The sequence below is a fragment of the Bos taurus genome, chromosome 26 (genome assembly GCF_002263795.3).
Source record: "Bos taurus isolate L1 Dominette 01449 registration number 42190680 breed Hereford chromosome 26, ARS-UCD2.0, whole genome shotgun sequence".
NCBI lineage: Eukaryota > Metazoa > Chordata > Mammalia > Artiodactyla > Bovidae > Bos > Bos taurus.
In genome coordinates, this window is record NC_037353.1 from 17,440,694 (window position 1) to 17,464,970 (window position 24,277).

Here is a 24,277-nt window from a genome sequence, read left to right on the forward strand (position 1 = left end):
GAGAAGGGGACGACAGAGGATAAGATGGTTGGATGGCATCACTGACTAAATGGACATGAGTTGAGCAAGCTCTGGGAGTTGTTGATAGACAGGGAAGCCTGGTGTGCTGCAGTCCGTGGGGTCTCAAAGAGTCGGACGCTGAGCAACTGAACTGAACTAAGTTTGGGGGGGGGGGGAATCTGCTCTACAGCAATATAACCAGAACTCTTGCTATGTGACCTGAAATTCTAAGTTGAAGAATATCCTCTGATCTTGCATTTTGATGTTTCTACCTTATGCTGAGCTAATGTGTGGCTTCACTTATTCTTCAGTTCTGCTGAAGCTGAAGTTCTAATACTTTGGCCACCTGATGCAAAGATCCAACTCACTGGAAAAGACCCTGATGCTTGAAGATTGAAGGCAAAAAGAAAAGGGGGTAGCAGAGGATGAGATGGTTAGGTAGCACCACTGATTCAGTGGACATGAATTTGAGCGAAGTCTGGGAGATAGTGGAGGACAGAGGAGCCTGGCATGCTGCAGTCCATGGGGCTGCAAAGAGTTGCACAAATGACTCAGTGACTGAGCAACAACTCCAAGTGCTCTGTAGAAACCATTTCTGCGTGATTGTTTTTATGACTTTGGAAGACTTTCTCTTGTATCTAGATAAGTACTTTGATAACAGATACTAAGAGATCTTCAATAAGATTCAGCCTATCAAGAATCCTTTGGAGATGGTCAACCAAGGCACCATTTACTCAAATATCACCATTGTCAACTTTAAAAAAGCCCAGGTACTGTGGAGACAAGCATTTAGAGGAGAAAAAAAACCTAAAGCAAAATATTTAAAATCATCATCCCTATTTATTTTGAATTTTTACTGACTATCATGGTAGAAAAAGTCCATGTTTACACTTCATTCCCCAAAGCGCTGTCATCACTAGAAATGTGTTAATCTCAGAATCTGATCCATAACTTTGCCAGCCAAGCCACCAGGGAAGCCTAAATTTGATCCAGAACTTTGGAAGAATATGGAAAATCAAACATGACAAAAGAAACCTGAAATGGCAGCATCCTAAAAATTTGGGGGATGACACTTTTTGTCAATGTAACAGAAGTTTACACAAGCTGTACAGAGACTCCTTGGACTTTAAAGTCTGGTTTCTCTCACATAACTTTATCATCATTAACTCCATGAGGCACGTTTCCAAGCAGGTAGCTGTGACTAAGTTCAGTGTCTGGTTTAAAGTATTAGAACTTCAGCTTCAGCAGAACTAAATAATAAGTGGAGCTACACATTAGCTCAGCATAAGGTAGAAACATCAAAATGCAAGAGCCTATTCCAGGGCTCAGAGAATATTCAGACAGGGCTGTAGATAAGAAAGGTATAACAAGTTGTGTTTCCTACCCCATCACCCATACCCTCCTGCAGCCTCAGTAACAAAACCCCAGTTTCCACCTGGGCACATGTGTCATCTAGCCTAACCTCCCAGCCTCCCTTTCAGTTAGGTAGACCCCTATGACTGAGTTTCAGCCAATGAAATATAAGTGGAAGCACTCTTTGAGGCTTCCAGAAAATCTCCTTTGAAAGGGAGGGGGGAGATACATGCCCAAGGCCACATAAGCAGTAAGTACTAATGCACTAATGCACACAGGATTTGAATTCCTGTGTGACGCCACTATAACTTAAGGGCATAGCAAAATCTTGTGAACCATCTACAGCAGAGTTGGGCAAGCTTAGGCCTGAAAGCTAAGGATATTTTTACTTTTTTAAAATGGTTGAAAACTTTGTGTTTCCTGGCTTAGCTGGAAAAGTGTCAAGAGAGTTACTTACTGAACCCAGGGCTAAGATGAGTACTTTCTATACTCTCCATCTAGCCAAACCGACTCTGTCCATAAAATGGCTCAGGGGGAGAAGACAATTGGTTTGGAAGACAGTCTAAAGCAGTAGTTAAGAGCTTGGGTTCTAGTGGAGAACTGCTTGGGTTCATATTCTAGAGACATTACTCAGTAGATAGAAACTGCACTTTAGTTCCCTTATCTGCAAAATGGAAATAATAAAAATACCTACCTCACAAGGCTATTATGAAAACTTAAAGAGACAATTCCTTAAACTTAGAAAAACATCTGGAATACTGTGTACTGTCAGCACACAGTCCACATTCAGTTCAGTTCAGTCTCTTAGCTGTGTCCGACTCTTTGCGACCCCATGGACTCCCCCACAGGGCTCCCCTGTGCAACACCAACTCCTGGAGCTTACTCAAACTCATGTCCATCAAGTTGGTGATAACCATCCAGCCATCTCATCCTCTGTCATCCCCTTCTCCTACTGACTTCAATCTTTCCCAGCATCAGGGTCTTTTCTAATGAGTCAGTTCTTCCCATCAGGTGGCCAAAAGTACTGGAGCTTCAGCTTCAGCATCAGTCCTTCCAATTACTAGTCAGGACTGATTTCCTTTAGGAGTGACTCATGTGATCTCCTTGCAGTCCAAGGGACTCTCAAGAGTCTTCTTCAACACCACAGTTCAAAAGCATCAATTCCTGGGCACCTCAGCTTTCTTTATGGTCCAACTCTCACATCCATACATGACTACAGAAAAAATCTTAGCTTTGACTAGACGGACTTTTGTCAGTAAAATAATGTTTCTGCTTTTTAATATGCAGAATATTATTTAATATTATTATTAATATGCAGAATATTATTTAATATGCAGGTTGGTCATAGCTTTTCTTCCAAGGAGCAAGCATCTTTTAATTTCAAGGCTGAAGTCACCATCCACTGTGATTTTGGAGCCCAAGAAAATAAAGTCTGTCACTGTTTCCACTGTTTTCCCATCTATTTGCCATGAAGTGATGGGACCAGATAACATGATCTTAGTTTTTTGAATGTTGAGTTTTAAGTCAGCTTCTTCACTCTCCTCTTTCACTTTCATCAAGAGGCTCTTTAGTTCCTCTTTGTTTTCTGCCATAAGGGTGGTGTCATCTGCATATCTGAGGTTATTGATATTTCTCCTGGCAATCTTGATTCCAGCTTGAGTTTCATCCAGTCTGGCATTTTGCGTGAGGTACTCTGCATACAAGTTAAATATGCAGGGTGACAATATACAACCTTGACGTACTCCTTTCCCAAGTTGGAACCAGTCTGTTGTTCCATGTCTGGTTCTAACTGTTGCTTCTTGACTTGCATACACATTTTTCAGGAGGCAGGTGAGGTGGTCTGGTATTCCCATCTCTTAAAGAATTTTCCACAGTTTATTGTGATCCACATAGTTAAAGGCTTTAGCGTAGTCAATGAAGCAGAAGTAGATGTTTTCCTGGCAATCTCTTGCTTTTTCTATGATCCAATGGATGTTGACAATTTGATCTCTGGTTCCTCTGCCTTTTCTAAATTCAGCTTGAATATCTGGAAGGTCTCAGTTCACATACTGTTGAAGCCTGGCTTGGAGAATTTTGAGCATTACTTTGCTAGCATGTGAGATGAGTGCAATTGTGCGGTAGTTTGAATATTCTTTGGCATTGCCTTTCTTTGGGATTGGGATGAAAACTAACCTTTTCCAGTCCTGAGTTTTCCAAATTTCCTGGCATATTGAGTGCAACACTTTCACAGCATCATCTTTTAGGATTTGAAATAGCTCAACTGGAGTTCCATCGCCTCCACTAACTTTGTTCATAGTAATGCTTCTTAAGGCCCACTTGACTTTGCACTCCAGGATGTTTGGCTCTAGGTGAGTGATTACACTATCATGGTAATCTGGGTCATGAAGATCTTTTTGTATAGTTCTTCTGTGTATTCTTGCCACCTGTTCTTAGTATCTTCTGCTTCTGTTAGGTCCATACTGTATCTGTCCTTTATTGTGCCCATCTTTGCATGAAGTGTTCCCTTGGTATCTCTAATTTTCTTGAAGAGATCTCTAGTCTTTCCCATTCTATTGTTTTCCTCTATTTCTTTGTATTGATCACTGAGGACGGCTTTCTTATCTCTCCTTGCTATTCTTTGGAACTCTGCATTCAAGTGGATATATCTTTCATTTTCTTCTTTTTCTTTCTCTTCTCTTCTTTTGTTAGCTATTTGTAAGGACTCCTCTGACAACTATTTTGCCTTTTTGCATTTTTTTCCCTTGGGGATGGTTTGATCACAGTGTTCTGTACAACGTTACAAACCTCTGCCCATAGTTCTTCAGACATTCTATCAGACCTAATCACTTGAATCTATTTGTCACTTCCACTCTATAATTATAAGGGATTTGATTTAGATCATACCTGAATGGTCTAGTGATTTTTCCTACTTTCTTCAATTTAAGTCTGAATTTAGCAATAAGAAGTTTATGATCTGAACCACAGTCAGATCCTGGTCTTGTTTTTGCTAACTGTATAGAGTCCATGTTAGCTATTATTATTTCTGATGTTGGGTTGGGTTTTATTGGATAGGTGCAACGAAAGGACAAGAGTGCAAGACTGTAGTCTCTGAAGGGATGGGAAGTGGAAAGCAGAAGTAACTAGCAGGGAAAGAGTAGTGCAATCAAGGGCCTGGAGTCCTTGAAGCTGAAGTATAGACGCACTGGAAGTTATTCAGTTAGAAAGTTGGGAAAATGGGCAGAAAGTAGCGACTGGCGTCACAGAAAGGTAAAGGTCATTGAATTTAAAGAGGACAAGCAAGTGAGAGGCCAGAATATTGGCTGGATTTGTTGTTGTTTAGTAGCTAAGTCCTGTCTGACTCTTTTGCCATCCCATGGCCTGTAGCATGCCAGGCTCCTCTCTTCATGGGATTTTCCAAGCAAGAATACTGGAGGAGTCCCACTTGTTTATTTTTGTTTTTAGTTTCATTACTCTAGTAGGTGGGTCATAGAGGATTTTGCTCTGATTTATGTCATAGACTGTTCTGCCTATGTTTTCCTCCTAAGAGTTTTATAGTTTCTAGTCTTATATCTAGTCTTTAATCCATTTTTAATTTATCTTTGTATATGGTGTTAGGAAGTATTCCAACTTCATTCTTTTACATGTAGCTGTCCAGTTTTCCCAGCACTACTTATTGAAGAGACTATCTTTTCTCCACTGTATATTCTTGCCCTTTTTGTCAAAGGTAAGGTGCCCCTAGGTGCGTGGGTTTGTCTCTGGGCTTTCTATCTTGTTCCATTGGTCTATATTTCTGTTTAAACTTAAAAGCTATTGCACAGCAAAGGAAACTATAAACAAGGTGAAACAGCAACCCCCAGGAGAAAATAATAGTAAATGAAACAACTGACAAAGGATTAATTTCCAAATTTCACAAGCAGTTCATTCAACTTAATATCAGAAAAAAAGTCCAATCAAAAAGTGAGCAAAAGACCTAAATAGACATGTCTCCAAAGAAGATATACAGATGGCAAATAAACATATGAAAAGATGCTCAATATCGTTCATTTTTAGAAAAATGCAAATCAAAACTACAATGAGATATCACCTCACACGGGTCAGGGTGACCATTATCAAAAAGTTCTAAAAACAATAAATGCTGGAGAGGGTGTGGAGAAAAGGGAAGGAACCCTCTTGCACTGTTGGTGGGAATGTAAATTGATACAACCACTATGGAAGACAGTATGGAGATTCCTTTAAACATTAATAAAACTACCACGTGTGTGCATATGTGCTAAGTCGCTTCAGTCATGTCTGACTCTTTATGACCCTATGGACTGTAGCCTGCCAGGCTCCTCTGCCCATGAGATTCTCCAGGCAAGAACACTGGAGTGGGTTTCCATGCCCTCCTCCAGGGGATCTTCCCAATCCAATGCTCAAACCTGCAGCTCCTGTGGCTCCTGCATTGCAGGTGGATTCTTTACTGCTGAGGTACTAGGGAAGCCCTAAAACTACCATATCACCTAACAATCCCACTATTGGGCACATACCCTGAGAAAACCATAACTTTTGAAACAGATACATGTATCCCAATGTTCATTGCAGCACTATTTACAATAGCTAGGACATGGAAGCAACCTAGATGTCCATTGACAGATGAATGAATAAAGAAGCTGTGGTGCATAAATGCAATGGAAAATTACTCAGCCATAAAAGGGAAAGCACTTGAGTCAGTGCTAATGAGGTGCATGAACCTAGATCCAATTATACAGAGTGAAGTAAGTCAGAAAGAGAAAAGCAAATACTGTATATTAACACATATGTATGGAATCTAGAAAGATACTACCGATGAACCTATTTGCAGGGCAGCAGTAATGGCACCCCACTCCAGTACTCTTGCCTGGAAAATCCCATGAACGGAGGAGCCTGGTAGGCTGCAGTCCATGGTGTCGCAAAGAGTCGGACACAACTGAGCAACTTCACTTTCACTTTTTCACTTTCATGCATTGGAGAAGGAAATGGCAACCCATTCCAGTGTTCTTGCCTGGAGAATCCCAGGGACGGGGGAGCCTGGTGGACTGCCGTCTATGGGGTCGCACAGAGTCGGACACGACTGAAGCGACTTAGCAGCAGCAGTGGAGACACAGAGATAAAGAACAGACTTGTGGACATGGGGAGGTGGGGCAGGTGGGGAAGAAGAATGTGGGACGAATGGAGAGAATAGCATGGAAAAATAAACACTACCATATATAACATAGATAGCCAGTGGGAATTTGCTATATGACTCAGGAAGCTCAAATAGGTGTTCTGTGACAACCTAGAGGAGTGGGATGTGGTGGGAGCTGGGAGGGAGGTTCAAGAGGGAGGGGACATATATACTCCCAAGGCTGATTTATGTTGATGTATGGCAGAATACAACACAATATTGTAAAACAATTATCCTTCAATTAAAAATAAATAAATTGGGACTTCCTTGGTGGTCCAGTGGTTGAGAGTCTACCTTCCCATGCAGGGGACATGGGTTCAATTCCTGGTCGGGGAACTCAGATCCCCAAGTCACAGGGCAACTGAGCCTGTGTGCCACAACTAGAGAAGAGCTTGCATGCTGCAGCAAAGATCCTGCATGTCACAACTAAGGCCTGATACAGCTATAGATAATAAATTTTTAAAATAAATTTAAAAAATAACAACAAATAAAGAATACTGGAGGGGGTTGTCATTTCCTTCTCCAGGGGATCTTCCCAACCCAGGGATCAAACCCACAGCTCCTGCATTGGCAGGCAAATTCTTTACCACTGAGTCACCAGGGAAGCCCCGTTGGCTGGGTAACCCATATGGAATTTTCAGTCACCTGGCTTAAAGGTGGGCTTGGGGAAGGAATGGAAACTGAAAGCCAGATAGCAAAATCTTTGGATAATGAAAGGAAATGAATGAGAAAGACATGAACACAAAGAGTTAGAAGGTGATAGTCAATGTGAGCACTGGGGAGGGAGTGCCATATAAAGATGAGAACTGGGGAGGGAGGAAGCCATAGGTGCCTCCTGACCCCAGGGAGTTGGTGGGAAAAGACCACTGATACAAGGTTGCTAAATATCTTGCAATGCTGAGGATCCAGTAGTGATGATCTGTCCTCTCCTGTGTTAACACCGTCCCTATTGAGAAATACAGCCACCATGTTGTTTAGTCTCCTCAAAGGAGCCTGGCACTTCAAAGTAGCAAAGTTCTATGAAGCACCTCTCTCCCTGCCCCAAATTTTAATATGCTCTGGAACTTCTGGGAAGAACCATCAGTGTCTCTCTCTACTCCATGCACACCTGCATCACAGGATGGATCATCATCACACTTGGGTTTAAACATCACTCTTACATAGGTACTGCCAGGGCTGCCACAAGGTATGTCGTCTTTCATCTCTTAACCCTGAGTAAGCACTTCATAAGTGTCATCTGTTAAACAACAGGCTTCTCGCAGTCACCAAATTAGGAGGCAGAGTATAAAAATAATGTTCTACCAATTAAAATGGGCCATAAGCATTTCAGCAATTAACTATAAAGACTGATTTTCTAGTAATGGTTAGAAAGGAAATGTAATATTTCTTCACTAACTTGTGGGATAAATTTATGAATACTCCATATTAAAAGAATTCATGGCTGAGACCTCAAAGGAAAAAAAATGGAATCTGAGGAATAAAGTTATTAGGGAATCTGTAAAATCCTTTACCTTCAATATACTAAATTAAAACCAAGATGGTCTTAAATTAACATTCCATTCCATTTATATTCCTTGTTCTCTAAAACCTTTTAAAGAATTTACTTGCCTTAGAGATTAAATGCAATGCTTATAAATTCACATTTGCTGAAGGTAAATAATATGAAAAGCTTTTAAAATTTTGTTTCCAGTCCGCCTTTCAAGTGTCCTGTGCCTTTCTGATCTTATTATTTTGTGTCACTGAGATTCTTGCCATATGCCAAATTTTCAAGTCATTTATATTTGATATAAATTCTTAAAGATATAGAAAATATGCAAAATAAGGGGAATATATCCTACGATTTCAGTCTAGATGAATTCACAGCTGGCAGGATAAGGGAGAGAAGTTTACTGTGACTTATTTACAGGAAAACAGAAAGATGGAGAAAAAAAGCTTCTGGAAATAGTAGAAATTTTAAAGAAAAAACTTTGAGGTAGTACAAAGCAATCATTAGGTGTATCCTAAGTTGCTTCAGTCTTGTCAAACTCTTTGCGACCCCATGGACTATAGCCTGCCAGGCTCTTCTGTCCATGGTATTTTCCAGGCAAGAATACTCGCATGTTGCCATTCCTACTCCAGGGGATCTTCCCAACCCAGGGATCAAACCTGGGCCTCTTATATCTCCTGCATTGGCAGGCGAGTTCTTTACCAGTAGTGTCACCTGGGAAACAGGGGGTACTTAATAAATTCTTCAGTTACTAAAGTCAAAGAACATATTTGCTCCAAACTTAAAATGATAAATATCACTCCTTAGAGAACTTGTCAAACCTTTAGAGGAATAAACCTTTAATCAATCACTTTTTTAAAAACCTCAAAAAATGAACTGTTCTATTTGGATTAATAAAACAACTTCCTGTGGGCCTTTGGGCTTATTCTTCTTTGGGCTTTCGGATTCAGGAAGGTATACATTGATACAGCCTGTGAAAGGAAAAAGGTACTAAGAGGGGTGAACATAATTCCCTCCTCATTAGCACACAAGCAGTAACCTATAAAGGAATAAAAAAAGTATTTTCTGTTAAAAGGGTCCTCTAAAAAGCAAACTGATTGTAGAAATTCAGAGAAGTTACTGGTTAACATTTATTCAGTAATAATGTGCTTAATTATATACAAAGAGCTTATTTTACGGAGAGGAATTTTACTAGCTATGTAAGTGACTTTATTCCTATTTAGGAATATTAGTATTCAGTCTTATAAGTTAGATATATAGGCATACAGGCTTTCCAGAATTCTGTGAGGAAAATTATAGCTATAGTCATATTTAAGAATTGAGGGAATTCCCTGGCAGTCCAGTGGTCCTAACCAACTCAACTCTGTCATTGCCCAAGGGCCCAGATTCAATTCCCAGTCAGGAAACTAAGATCTCACAAGCTGTACAGCCAAAAAAAAAAAAAAAACTGGAAGAACTGAAAGGATTTTGAACATTCTGAATCTATCCATCATGAAAATAAAACAACTTCATGTGTCTCACATTTAGACAGACCACTTTGTTGTTTGAGGTAAGATACTGTTTGCTGATTTTCCTAAATGCCTTTCAAGATACCTCATATTTTGATGGCTTTTCTGGCTACAGCAGAACACTTAGCTGATCTCCAGAGAACAGTCTATACAATTCTATAATGATCCCTGTACCCCCCTTCCTGGTTCTAACTGAAAATACAGACATCCGTAGACATAAATATAAATATAGTTGGAGTAATTTCTTTAGTTACATTATTTTACACTTACCCACCTCCAAACTTAAAAAACACTTTTCTGCCCATTCAAAATATGGTGCAGTTATAGTTTATTTTCATCATTCATAACTCAGACATATTTGAACATTTGGAAGAATGGCATGCTTAATCACCTCTAGAATACTCATAAAAAATTAATAAACACATCAAATACCATATTCCAGCTTCTGTTAAAATGAAGATCTCTATGATTCTTTGTTAATAAGCCTATATGTTGGCATCTCAATGTTCATCATCCTCTTCAAGAAACAAAACATACTCCAAATTAACACAACTTTGTGAATCAACTATACTTCATTGAAATAAAAAAAAAAAAATACACCAGATTTGATGACAATCAACAACAGTAAACAGAAAAGATGTCTGGAAAGAAAGACCACTATTTTTTAACAGTGCACTTCTGCATTCAAAAAATGTTAGCAAAATTTGTTTTTTACTGCTAATACTATTATATTTTACATCAACTTCAAGTAAAACACAATTTTTAAAAGCTGCATTTGTAATATGAAAAGATGATTTGCTTAATTCATTCAGTAAATATTTCTTGAGTATTTACTACATGCTAGGCATTGCTCTAGGTATTGGGGATTCAAAGGTGAAAAAGACAAACTTGGTTCTTACTTTTCTACTTTCCAGAAGTGTTTTGGTATATGTTATCTTGAATCATTTACGTTAAAAAATACATAAACTAGTAATAAAATGTTACAAAGCCACAGATGTCATAGAACTGGGGTTGAAAAGGAGCTCAGAGATCATCTATTGTCATCAATTCCAAGATGCACGTTATTTTACATTTTGGCATCACTGGTATCAGCCACATATTACAGTGTGGTCAGACCAGGGAGCCAGAGAGTTGTCACTGCCTGCACATGTGCATCAAAGCTTAGGGAATGAGTGTCAAGGGCTTAGAAGAACATCCAAGAGATGGTGGTGAAGTTACCCTTTTAAGGATTTTTGATGATTCAGGATTCAATAAAATATAATAGTTCAAAGTGCTCATTTATTACAGCAGAGGAGAATGAAAGTCATAGAGGTTAAACGATTTGCCCTAATTCACAAAGCACGGTGGGTAAAACTAGAGTCCAGGTCTGAGTTCCATTCTCAGTTTTCTTCTAAGGGTTTAGCTAATGGAAGGGAAGTCTCTAGAACATGGCTATAATTTTGGGACCACGGGCAAAGACCTTAATCCCTCTTTGCCTCATTTCTCCATCTGTAAAACAGCAAGTTTAATAGACCTAATTAATGTGTTACTGTTAAGTATTAAGTGAGATAATGCAATGTAGAGTACTTAACACAGAGATTAGCACATGGTAAGGGCTCAAAAAAAAGTTAACTATTTGAGATCAAACTTTACATTTGGTAGGAAATAAAGTTATCATCAAATATCCCACAAATACTGCTCACTCTATGAAGCCCACATCTAGTTCAGTTCAGTCCTTCAGTCGTGTAACCCCATGGACTGCAGCATGCCAGGCTTCCCTGTCCATCACCAACTCCTGGAGCTTACTCAAACTCATGTCCATTGAGTCAGTGACACCATCCAACCATCTCATCCTTTGTCATCCCCTTCTTATCCTGCCCTCAATCTTTCCCAGTATCAGGGTCTTTTGAAATGAGTCAGCTCTTCACATTAGGTGGCCAAAGTATTGGAATTTCAGCTTCAACATCAGTCCTTCCAATGAAGACCCAGGACTGATGTCCTTTAGGATGGACTGGTTGGATCTCCTTGCAGTCCAAGGGACTCTCAACAGTCTTTTCCAACACCACATTTTAAAAGCATCAATTCTTTGGCGCTCAGCTTTCTTTATAGTCCAACTCTCACATCCATACATGACTACTGGAAAACCCATAGCCTTGACTAGATGGACGTTTGTTGACAAAGTAATGTCTCTGCTTTTTAATATGCTGTCTAGGTTGGTCATAACTTTCCATCCAAGGAGTAAGCATCTTTTAATTTCATGGCTGCAGTCACCATCTGCACTGATTTTTGAGCCCCCCAAAATAAAGTCAGCCACTGTTTCCACTGTTTCCCCATCTATTTCCCATGAAGTGATGGGACCAGATGCTGTGATCTTAGTTTTCTGAATATTGAGCTTTAAGCCAACTTTTTCACTCTCCTTTTCACTTTCATCAAGAGGCTCTTTAGTTCTTCTTCACTTTCTGCCATAAGGGTGGTGTCATATCTGAGGTTATTGATATTTCTCCCATCAATCTTGATTCCAGCTTTTGCTTCATGCAGCCCAGCGTTTCTCATGATGCAGTCTGCATATAAGTTAAATAAGCAGAGTGACAATATACAGCCTTGATGTACTCCTTTTCCTATTTGGAACCAGTCTGTTGTTCCATGTCCAATTCTAACTGTTGCTTCCTGACCTGCATACAGGTGTCTCAAGAGGCAGGTCAGGTGGTCTGGTATTCCCATCTCCTGCAGAATTTTCCGCAGTTTATTGTGATCCACACAGTCAAAGGCTTTGGCATAGTCAATAATGCAGAAGTAGATGTTTTTCTGGAACTTTCTTGCTTTTTCGATGATTCGGTGGATGTTGGCAATTTGCGTTCTGGTTCCTCTGCCTTTTCTAAAACCAGCTTGAACAAGTTGAAGTTCACGGTTCACGTATTGCTGAAGCCTGGCTTGGAAAATTTTGAACATTAGCGTGTTAGATGAGTGCCGTTGTGTGGTAGTGGAGGTACTGGAATTCCAGCTGAGCTATTTCAAATCCTAAAAGATGATGCTGTTAAAGTGCTGCACTCAATATGCCAGCAAATCTGGAAAACTCAGCAGTGACCACAGGACTGGAAAGGTCAGTTTTCATTCCAATCCCAAAGAAAGGCAATGCGAAAGAATGTTTAAACTACCACACAATTGCACTCATCCCATATCTAATTGCTTGATTAAAATATTGGAAAACTAAACAGACAGGTCAAGTGTTTGAACCAATAAGTGTAATAAAAATTTCCATCTTAACAATGCTTTGTCCAGTCCGTGTGGCACTGTGCCAAGAACCCAGGAGACCTACCTGTAAGAAATCACACAAAAAGCAAAAAGTAAGAACATACCCCCATCCATGACCATCAAATTACTCTAATGTGTACAAATGTGTTTATAAATACAATCTCAGATAACACATAAGCAAGGGAAAACATTTAAAATGCATTAACAGAGCATTCATTTTCAGTTCCTTTAAAATACTATTACAACCATATCTATTAATACTAGTGTAAAAACAAAAGGGTTCTGGAGCTTAAAACACAGCACAGGGAGATATGACTTTGCCAGAAGAATGAGAGTAATAACTGTTCATGATTTATATATTACTTTATGTATCACAAAGCACTTTGTCATCCAATATCAACTCAGTGCTTTGCACACAGTATGTAATCGTAAAAACAAATCCCAGGTGCTTTCTAATGTCATTTTATTTTCTGTTCAAATAACAGAATATTTAGAGAGGTGGTAAATATTCAATTTCTTTTCTTCTTCATTTTTAAGACTTTTCTAGGTCAGCTCTTCTAATTTTGACACTTTAAGTGAAAATTCAAATTATAACACATTCTCAAATAACCTTGTTTTATTATTTCTGGAACCCTTCCAATTAAAATGTGTAAACTACAACCTGGGGTTTGATTTGATTATTTTTAACCGGAAATTATATAACTTTCTTGTTTATGTGGCTGGGAAGTGAAAATTTGGGCTGTAAGATTCAATTAAGACAAGAGTCATTTTATAAAAGATTTGGCAATGTTCTTTCCCTGAATGATGCTTCAGTAAAACTGCTTCACAAGCAATGAACACAGAAGACTGATTTGGTTGTTGAGAAAGTGAATAACTGGAGAAGGAAATGGCAACCCACTCCAGTACCTTTGCCCGGAAAATCCTATGGATAGAGAAGCCCAGTAGGCTACATACAGTCCATGGGGTTGCAAAGAGTTGGACACTACTGAGTGATTTCACTTTAAAAAAAAAAGAAAAAGAAAAGTGAATAAAATCTGTATCAAATTGCTCCCAAAAAAAAAAAAAAAACCAAAAAACCCACTGTAATACCTTATATTACACCCAACCTTCTTTAAACATTAGTTTCTGTATTTTTGTTTCTATAAAAATAGTAATATTCTGTGTTTACACATTATCAGCTCATTACATATTTCAAACAAATAAAAATGGTTTCAACTGAGATTCTGAATCCAATACACACACAATTAAGCATTAAAAAATAATTTTAACTACTAGGACATGTTTATCAACTTACATCTGTTCCTGTTTCACTCGATGACAAAACTTATAGGGCACTCTGTGAAAGAACTAACTCTAATATATGTACACCACCTGGAATTATTGTTGCATTTTCTGAAGCTTTTAGCAATTAAAGCTATTTATCTTGAGGTATAATTCTGGTGTCCCCGTGTTTCATCATAACTGCGCAGCAGCAACTTTCAACAATTCTGAGTACTTTAAATATTAACCTGTTTTCTCATACCGGTCATTTTAAAAGAATGCTTTCGGTAAAAATGTCACAAGCATGTTATCCAAATTTAAACGTTAAAAGAAAACCACCAGGTGACTCATCATGCGATCTTTCCCTCTTAAACTTACTAGTTTGCTTGTATTTGGGATGTTAAAAAAAATTCTACATGTCCTAGATATTTTCGAGGATCAAAGTCTACTGTTGGGTAAGATGGGTCGGCAGAGAACAATCCTGTGGTTTATTCTGAGAGCTCCTTGGTGAGGAGCATGTCGGCCTCTAGGGAAACAGGCTCCAGAGGGGGCGGCAGTTCGGGGCTGCACTCTGGAGCGTACCCAGCTTGGCCGCCTCATAAGTCCCCAGGGCTTCCCACTTCTCTCTCTTCTAGCCTCCCGCTCGCCCTTTCCTCTCTGGCCAGTCACTGCACTACCCACTCAGCTCCTGGGCAGCAGGGCGTTACCGGAACAAAATCCCGGCACACAAAGTGCTGGGTAGGAAGCGTGGCCCCACCCTGCCAAGAGGAGCGACCCCTCTAGGAAAAACTTTCGTGCGTGCTAAACCGCTTCAGTCCCATCGGACTCCTTGGGATTCCCACAGACTATAGCCAGCTAGGCTCCTCTGTCCATAGGATTCTCCAGGCAAGAATGTTGGAGTGGGCTGCCATGCCCTTCTCCAGGGGATCTTCCCCAGCCAGGGATCAAACCCGGCTCTCTTATTAAATCTGCTTTGGAAGCCGGGTTTTTTACTACTACCACCTGGGAAGCTAGAAAAACTTGGCGGCAAGTTAATGGGAATCGCAGAGGCGCAGTTTCTAGGACCGTTTAGGACATCCTGCTGCCCAGCGATCTCATCCTTTGTCCTCTGACTGACTTCCTTGAAGTTCCAAACTCTGAGTGCTTTGCGAGCAACTCTTGACTTGATCTCCATCGCGATTCCCTCACTGATGGCAGCCATGATAACTGCATCCGGGTGTTTCGAAGAGCCGCACGCACATTCCCCCGGAACTGACGCGAGCGCGGAGGGATCGCGTTCGGCTGAGAGGGGCTGAGGTGAAGAGACTGCCGGGAGCGGGCGCGGTAGGGAAGCTGTTTGTGGAAGCTGTTTGTGGCCGGGAAAGGTTGGGGACTTGGTGACAACCTACTGCCTGTAATACAAGTCACGTGTCTGGCATTGTGCTTAACACCAGCGTTGCCATACCACTTAATGGCTTCTTCAACAACAGTCCCAGGAGAAAGAAATATTACCGTTTCCATTTTATATACGAGGAGGCTAAGGCTAAGAGAGGGGAAGTGATTTAAGATCATAGAACTAGTATTCAGTGAAGCTGGTCTAACTCCATCAGTTTGGCTGCAGGACCTGTGTTTGAAATCTCTCGTGCTTCCATTTTAAAAAGTTCAAACCCCGGGTGCTTGTTATCCTGGTAAGCCGCTTCTGCAAGTGCTATTCACCCTCAGCTCAGCGTCCTGTTGCCGTTGAAGTGGGGCCAAGTCACAGCTCTTGTGCATTTTACTGTGGGCAGGAAGCTGAATGTATGCTCGGGTCACCATCACTCTCCCAATGACCTCGGGTTTCGCTTGGTCTCGTATCCTTGGCCCTACACTTGACCTCACAGCGCAGGTTAACTGAGGAAACTCACACTGGCTACTCACCTCAGGGAAACATTTTAACTCCTGTCAGGTACTCGTAAATTCAAGACTGTTAAAACAACTGGAGGTCACCATCACTGAATAGTCTCTGGCCTTGACAAAGGGCTGACAAGTGTTATATTGAACTTTACACCAAATCAACTATTTCTTCTGGTTTCCATTTGTTTAGACTGTAACTGAGAATCAATCCTTTGATCTTATGTCTACATTAACCAGCCCTCAAATAACAAAGTGTGAATAGCCACTAAGGTCACAATTATGCATAGAAAAAGGCACTAACAAATATATAAAATTTAACAGTGATAATACTTGAAGAATGGCAATTCAATCATTTCATCTTTTTTATATTTTATTTCCGTATCTGCTATATTATTTCTATTAATATATACAAACTTAATATAGACAAATAATAAAACCTTTTTGATTCCCTGTTATTATAATGGAGACAAAGCTGTGTTGTCACATTTTGACAAATGTCAGTCCTTGGTGGAAGTCACAGAGGGGAATCCTCTTTTCTTGGAAGAGTGTTGAGGTTTTGTTGGGGTAAAATACAGTTTGGGTCAACAAACCTCACAGGAAAAAGGAGGCAAATGAGTAACAACTGCTGTTTTTCACACACAGTAGAACTTTTGTATAAAAATATACTACAACCAGAAGTTTTTCTTCTAAAGAAAAATGAGGGGAGGGAATTTGGGTTATTTAACATTTTGGAGAAGAAATGTAGGAAGCTATTTTTATCCTGCCTTCTTTGGGGTACAGATTTAAGCAATTTATCTTTTTCAGACTAAGCAAAATAAAAGACTTCGTTCTCTGTTCTCTCTCTAAATTCCATTTCCTAATATTGCTTTTTAGTGATCTCTAAAGCAGTGGCACAACAGGAAAGATGGTGGAAAGAAGAGAAAAATGAGAAAGAATCAGGGGAAGAAGAAAAGGTAGAGGAATAAAAGAAGAAGCTGATATTGGCATTGAGGTTACTTTGGAATTCCAAGGTGGCATGTAACAACCGTCTCATCCAAGTCCTGGCACAAGCCCAGTTGCCCACCCAAAGGTAGATTCACATATATAGTATCTACACTCACACATTCAGCACCTACCGTGTTAACTCTGGCCAAAAATCACTCTGTACTCCTACAGATTAAACATATATTTTAACAAAACTGGACATTGTTGAACAACAAGAAATGTAAAATCCCATCATTTTCCCTGGTGCTCCCTCTTACCATACTATTTCATTCATGATCAATAGCCTAAATGGATACTGAACTGGAAGTTTTGCTTGTAGCATTATAGTGCAATAACTATGAAACACCAACCTGAGGTGCTGCCCAGATGCATGTTTTTGAAGGAAATATCTTTGTATCAGTCTGGGTCCTCTGTGGGATGGTTATTATGATGAAATTAAATGTGCAAGATTTTATTAGAGGAAAACACTTGTGAGGGAGATTGGGGGAGGGAGCCTGGAAGAAGGGGAGGCTGGAAGAGCCATCAGACTGTGATGAACTCTGAAACTGAGTGAAGGAAAGAGGGAAGGAAGATTGGTGGAAGTATCCTAGACTTCTACACAATCTAAGGAAGATTTAGCAAGGCTGTTGAGAATCCTTAAGCCAAAATCACTGTCAGAGGAGTCCTAGGAAAGAGCCTGCCTCATTGTCTATGCTGCAATCAGTCATTGGCTGGAGTAGCCCATGAGAAGCTTGGCTCTTAGTGCAAGAATCTAGGGCTTTCAGCTTCCAGGGCTTCGGGTCAATCTTGCTTCCTGTGTTTGGTCATCACAATCCAAGAACTGATTTTTCAGTGGTTGGAACTTTTCACCTGTTTCAGGCTTAAAAGAAGATTTTGAAAGAGAGGATTTCATGACAAGCAGTTTAGGAGAGAGCCATTGTTACGCTTTCCCTCTCCCCTTCAGGTCTGGTGAGTGAGGCTTCAGCGGCACTACTCAGAGAGCTTGGTATATGTCCCCTTGCTTTTGGGAAGTGTGGAGGTATATGACTGCATCTGGGAAATTGTAAGGGTGGGAGAAATGCATCAGTTAGAAGTTTTGGCACAGGAGCAAAGGAAGTTGTAGTCCCTCCCATCAGGACAGATGATGTTTGAGTGTTTCTCTTGCACTACATGTGGGCCATGTGAAAGGGAGAGCTTGCCTGGAGACTTTTTTACTCTCTCAAGAGGACTGTGTAGAAGGGATATGAGACTTCAACAGAGAGAATCTGTGTAGTGTGGATTATTAGAAAATCTAGAGCTGTAAATGGAGCAGTTAACTGGGGGGAGATAGAATACATTGCCCATTTAGGGTGATCAACTTGTCCAAGTTTGCCTAGAACTCTCCTTGTTTTAGTACCAAAAATCTTGAGTTCCAGGAACCCTTCAGTCCCAGGTAATTCAGGATGATTGGTCATTCTACATGTCATAGGAGGAGGTATAGTCAGAAGGCACCCTAGCAGGAAGCCTCCAAGAACCCAAAAAATTGCTCATGAGAGTAAGAGTCAAGTTGAAATATCAAGCAGGTCCAGAGTATGTGAAGCTAGCTTATGAACATGTTGGTGTTAAAGTGGATTTTATCAGAGGATAATCGGAAAATGACGCTGAAGTAGGATCTTCTCCCTTGTGGAGTGTGTAGTAGTCTGCTCGAACTGTGTAACAAAATACTGCAATTTGGCTGGCTTAAACCACAGAAATTAGTTTTCTCAGTTTTGGAGAAGGAGGCCAGAAGTTCAAGATCAGGGTTCTGGCTGTTGTGTTTCTGGTGAGAATTCTCTTCCTGGCTTGTAGATGTTCACCTTCTTGCTGTGTCTTCATATGGACTTCCCTGAGTGTGTGTGTGTGTGTGTGTGTATGTATGTATGGAGAGAGAGATGTCTCTGGTGTCTCATCATATAAGGACACTAATCAGATCAGGGTCCCACTCTTATGACCTTGTTTTTATTGATTAATTGATGTGGCTGCAGTGGGTTTTTTAGTTGCAGCTCTCAAAATCTTTAGTTACAGCATGTGAACTTTTGGTTGCAGTATGTGGGATCTTAGTTCCCCGACCAGGGATTGAAATCACATCCTCCTCATTGGGCACACAGAGTCTTAGCCACTGGGTCACCAGGGAAGTTGCTTATGACCTTATTTAACTTTAGTGATTTCCTCAGAGGCCTCATCTCCAAATATGACAACACTGGGGGTTGGGGCTTCAACATATAAATTTTAGGAGGACACATTTATTTTATAACACAGAGATACATTTTTTAGTGAGGAGCATAAGAATATTAGGTCTGTTCCATGCCTCACACCCTTATGGAAAAGATACGCTATATAGTGTATCTGTACCTTTTTGTGAATGAAGGTCAACATTATATTTGGAAATCTTTTCTGACACTTTAAGAGCTCTTCAGACATTATTTTAATCTTGTCAAGGTAAAGCAGGACCCGCTCAGAGAACTGTTTTCTTTTGTCCTATAGAGCAAAGTGAGTCACAAGCTAATGCTAACACTACCTGATCTGTAGAGAAATTCACAACAGACTGTATATATGGTGATCAAGACTTGGACTAAACAGGGATTTAGCAAACCCTGGGCCTGTTCTGTGTGGTGCTGCTTGTATTTGTGAAATTTGACATTTTTTTAAAAAGTTACACAGGAGGGAGAGAGTAAAAGAGAGAAAGAGAGAGAGAAAATGAGAGGCAGAGAATTGGACATCTGTGTTCATAGAATTGGATATTGGATGTCCATAACATTCTGTTGAGCCCCTCCAGGAAGTCTGGCTGTTTAATTCCTTCAGGGTTTTAGTAGTTGGAACAAGGCACAGCTGTGAGCACAGAGTAATGGAAGGCTCTAAAATAAAAGTTATTTAAACATGACATACATTTATTTTTTCTTTCAAGAAATCTGGATGAAATCAGGTTGGGGTTAGTATGATGATTCATGGGGTGAGGATTCCAGGCTCTTGCTGTCTTGTGGCCCACTGTGTGTGGCTTTCATTTTCCAAAGTCATTTCAGTGTCCAAGATGGCTTCTAGAACTCTGGCCATTCCAGTGAATAGGAAGGACAAAGGAAATCAAAAAGCACACCTTTTCTACTTAAGAACAATTCCCAAAAGTTGTATACAAGCTTTTGCAAGAGAAGCTGGGAGAGATAGCTTTTTTTTTTTAAATTGAAAATTCTCTCACTCTAGAACAGAGGTCCCACTTGTTTTTATAAATACAATTTTATTAGAATACAGCCCTACACATTTTACCTATCGTCTGTGGCTACAGATTTTTAAACATATTATTAATGTAATTCACATGCCATACAATTGACTCATTTAAAATGTACAATTCAGTGACTTCTAGTCTAATCACAGAACCATGCATCTTGCACCACTTTAGAATATTTGCATCACCTTAAACAGAAACCCCACACCCTTTCGCTATTCTCCCTGAATCTCCCATCTCCCTTTCCCCTCCAAGACCTAAGCAACCAGTAATCTACTTTCTATCTCTATAGATTTGTCTATCTTAGACTTTTCATATAAACTGAATCATACAATATGCAGTCCTTTGTGACTGGCTTCTTTCACTTCGAATAATATTTTCAAGGTTCACCCTAGTCATAGCATGTATTAATGCCTCATTTCTTCTTGTGGTGAAATAATATTCCATTGTATCAATATGCTGAGTTATCCTTTCATCAGTTGATGGAAATTTGAGTTGTTTCTATCTTTTGACTATTGTGAATAAACCTATCTATAAACATTCATCTACAAGTTTTTGTGTTGATGTATGTTTTCAGTTCTCTTACTATATCTATCTCTTACTACTTCACCTTCACTTTTCACTTTCATGCATTGGAGAAGGAAATGGCAACCCACTCCAGTGTTCTTGCCTGGAGAATCCCAGGGACGGGGGAGCCTGGTGGGCTGCCATCTCTGGGGTCGCACAGAGTCGGACAAGACTGAAGCGACTTAGCAGCAGCAGCAACAGCAGGAGTGAAATTACTGACTAGTATGCCATTTGAGGAATGGCTAGATTATTTTCCAAAGTGGCTATACTGCTTTACATTCCCATCAGCAGTGTGTAAAGGTTTTGATTTTTCCACAGCCTTGTCATGCTTATTATCTTTTAAAAATTATAGTCAACCTAGTGGTTATGAAATGATATCTTACTGTGGCTTTGGCTTGCATTTCTATAGTAACTAAAGATATTAAGCATCTTTTCATGAGCTTATTGGCCATTTGCATGTTTGCTTTGGAGAAAAGTCTATACAGATCCTTTCTCCATTTTTCACTTAGATTATTTGTATTTTTGATATTGGATTGTAATAGTTCTTTATATATTATAGATATAAATGCCTTATCAGAAATATAATTTTCAGATCTTTTTTTCCAGTCTGCTGACTGTTTTTTTTTTTTTAACTTTTTGGTGCCCTTTGAGTTACAAATATTTGTAATTTTGATGATGATCAGTTTATCTTTTTTTCCTTTTGTTGCTTCTGCTTTTGGTGTTTTCTAGGGCTGATTTTGTGCTACAATAGCAGAGTTGAGAGTAGTTGTGACAGAGATCCAAAGAGTCCTCTGACCATATAGCAAGCCTAAAATATTCAATATCTGGTCCTTTCATAAAAATTTGCCAACTCCTGCTCTAGAAATGGAGGGGAATGAATATATTGGGGAACTGCTAACAGTCTCTGTTATGAGGGATAGATTTTGACTCTGTGAAACCTTTTCTAAAGCATTCTAGTATAGTAATGTGCTAAGTATTTAAAGTACCTCTTTTAATCTTATAATAAAAAGCCCTATTTTGCTTCATTGCCATTGAGAGGGTGCCAAATGCAACCAAGATTGTAGATCTTCTATAGCTTCACTCTTCTGCTAGACTTTTAATCTGTTTTAAGTATTCATAGAATCATTGTCTTTACCATGATAGCAGTAGAGAGAGATGAATGAACTGGTAAGTTACTTAGTACCAAAGTAGCACATTTTCAATTCTGCTCATATGAGCACAACACCTGGTGAGCCCAAGCTCAAGGTTAAGAGAATCACACTGAATATTGTGAATGACTCCTGTACTCATTGTAGTCCATTAGAGCCACTTCTAGAACTAGAACTGGTTATAGAGATATTTGAATCTGAGTATGTGTCTCCCAACACATGGATGTACAGTTTTAAAGAAAAAAGCCTAAGAGAAAAGTAGAGATTAGCAACAAAGAGAAAACCCTATTGTTATTCTGGTTGTCCCTAAGGTTGGCTCTATGCCTCTACCATCTGAGATTTGCTTATGTGAGCAAATAAATCCTTCTTTTCATTTACTTGTTTACTTTGGATTTCTGATATTTGCAACCAAGAGACCTTCAACTGATATATAATGGGAATCTGCTGAAGCAGTTTTATTATTCATGCTAATAAGAAGTAACTTTTAGAAATAAGCATCTGAAAAATACAATAAGCTGTTTAATGTCAACTATTTTGGAAGTAAATATCAACTACCAATATCCATTTTCTTCTGTTCCTCCTGGGCACACAACCAGACTATATTTCCCAACATGCCTTGTTTCTAGATGGATTTATAAATTACCAGTGGAATTGGAAAGAAGTAATGTGCATTATTTTTAGATTGTGATGATTAAGAATAGGTGTTGGCTTCTTTATTTTTCCTAGTTTTCTTTTTCTGAAGTCCAAATGTGGAGAATTTGGTGGACTCTGAGCCCCCTGGGGGAAGTGGAGAGCCTAGTTATAGGAAACCTAGATCCCTAAGTGTCTGCATGGAACACTCCTCTCTCTCTTAACCCACATTGGACTGAGACATGAGAAAGCAATAATCCTTTGTTCTGTTAAGACACTGCAAGAAAACAAACAAACCTACTTTGACTAATACATCAGCAGCTTTAAAATGCTTCCTTATGGATTTTGATGGAACTGACTGATTTGGGAAAAAACATTAAAGATATCAAGCATCTACATAAATGTGATTAAGATTTAACCACGATTTATGAGAAATAATATTGTACTACAGTTGGTGGCAGTCCCTTCTGCTACAGGGCTTTGGGGCTTCCCTAGTAGCTCAGATGGTAAAGACTCTGCCTGCAATGCAGGAGACCCAGGTTTAATCCCTAGGTTGGGAAGATCCCTTGAAGAAGGGAATGGCAACCCACTCCAGTACTTTTGCCTGGAGAATCCCAGGGACAGAGGAGCCTGGCAGGCTACAGTCCACAACTGAGCGACTAAGAACCCATTCACAGCTACATACTAGTTCCCAGTTTGTGGAAGGATTCCCAGCGATGCTTAAAGATTAGTTGTTACCTACAGACTGTGTGAATATGAAGACATGGATGACTTAGACAATATTTAATAACCTTGATGACAGTGCGAAAGTTTTCACTGTGGATGTCTGTCACTGGAATCTTTCATCATTTATCTTGTTCTAAACATATTCTCTTGAGGCAGGAGAATTCAGAGTACCTATCTGAGTGCCACATATGTGGTTTTTTTATAAACCATTTCCCTTACTACTTCCTTCTCCACCTAGAACAAACAGATAAGTATATAGGCTCTATGGATAGTTCCGTGAAATTTCTGATAAAGCCACAGGGGTCAGCTTTCTCTAGCTTATCCACTATCACTAGCCCTAGACTTGGGTAGCAGAAGCGTAGCAGTGAAATAGTGTAAAGGTGACATGTAAACAGGAACCAAAATAAGAGATGGATAGAAAAAGTTATGACAATTTTTATTTTTTTTAATTTATTTTATTGAAATAGTTTTACAATATTATTTCTACTGTACAGCAAAGTGATTGTTGTACATATATATGTATTCTTTTTCACATTCTTTTCCATTATGGTTTTTTACAGGATATTGAATATAGTTCCCTGTGCTACACAGTAGAATCTTGTCTATCCATTCTGTACATAATAGTTTGCAGCATCAGATCAGATCAGATCAGTCACTCAGTCATGTCCGACTCTTTGCGACCCCATGAATCGCAGCACGCCAGGCCTCCCTATCCATCACCAACTCCCGGAGTTCACTCAGACTCACGTCCATCGAGTCAGTGATGCCATCCAGCCATCTCATCCTCTGTTGTCCCCTTCTCCTCCTGCCCCCAATCCCTCCCAGCATCAGAGTCTTTTCCAATGAGTCAACTCTTCGAATGAGGTGGCCAAAGTACTGGAGTTTCAGCTTTAGCATCATTCGGTTAATCCCAAATTCCCAATCTATTCCTTTCCCATCCTCCCACTCCCTTGGCAACTGCAAATCTGTTCTCTGTGTCTGTTTCTGTTTTGTAGGTAGGTTCATTTGTGTCATATTTTAGATTCCACATATAAGTGATTTCATATGATATTTGTCTTCCTCTTTCTGACTTCACTTAGTATGGTAATCTCTAGGCCCATACATGTTGCTGAAAATGGCATTATTTCATTCTTTTTT

At 39.7% G+C, this 24,277-nt stretch overlaps 1 long non-coding RNA gene across 1 annotated transcript; it reads left to right on the forward strand.

The window, feature by feature from the left end:
- Positions 1-14,194: 14,194 nt before the first annotated feature.
- LOC104975956 (uncharacterized) lies at positions 14,195-20,613 on the forward strand. The gene is made up of 2 exons (XR_815657.4): positions 14,195-15,666; positions 16,745-20,613. It is a non-coding gene; the product is annotated as an uncharacterized lncRNA (long non-coding RNA).
- The last annotated feature ends 3,664 nt before the right edge of the window (positions 20,614-24,277 follow it).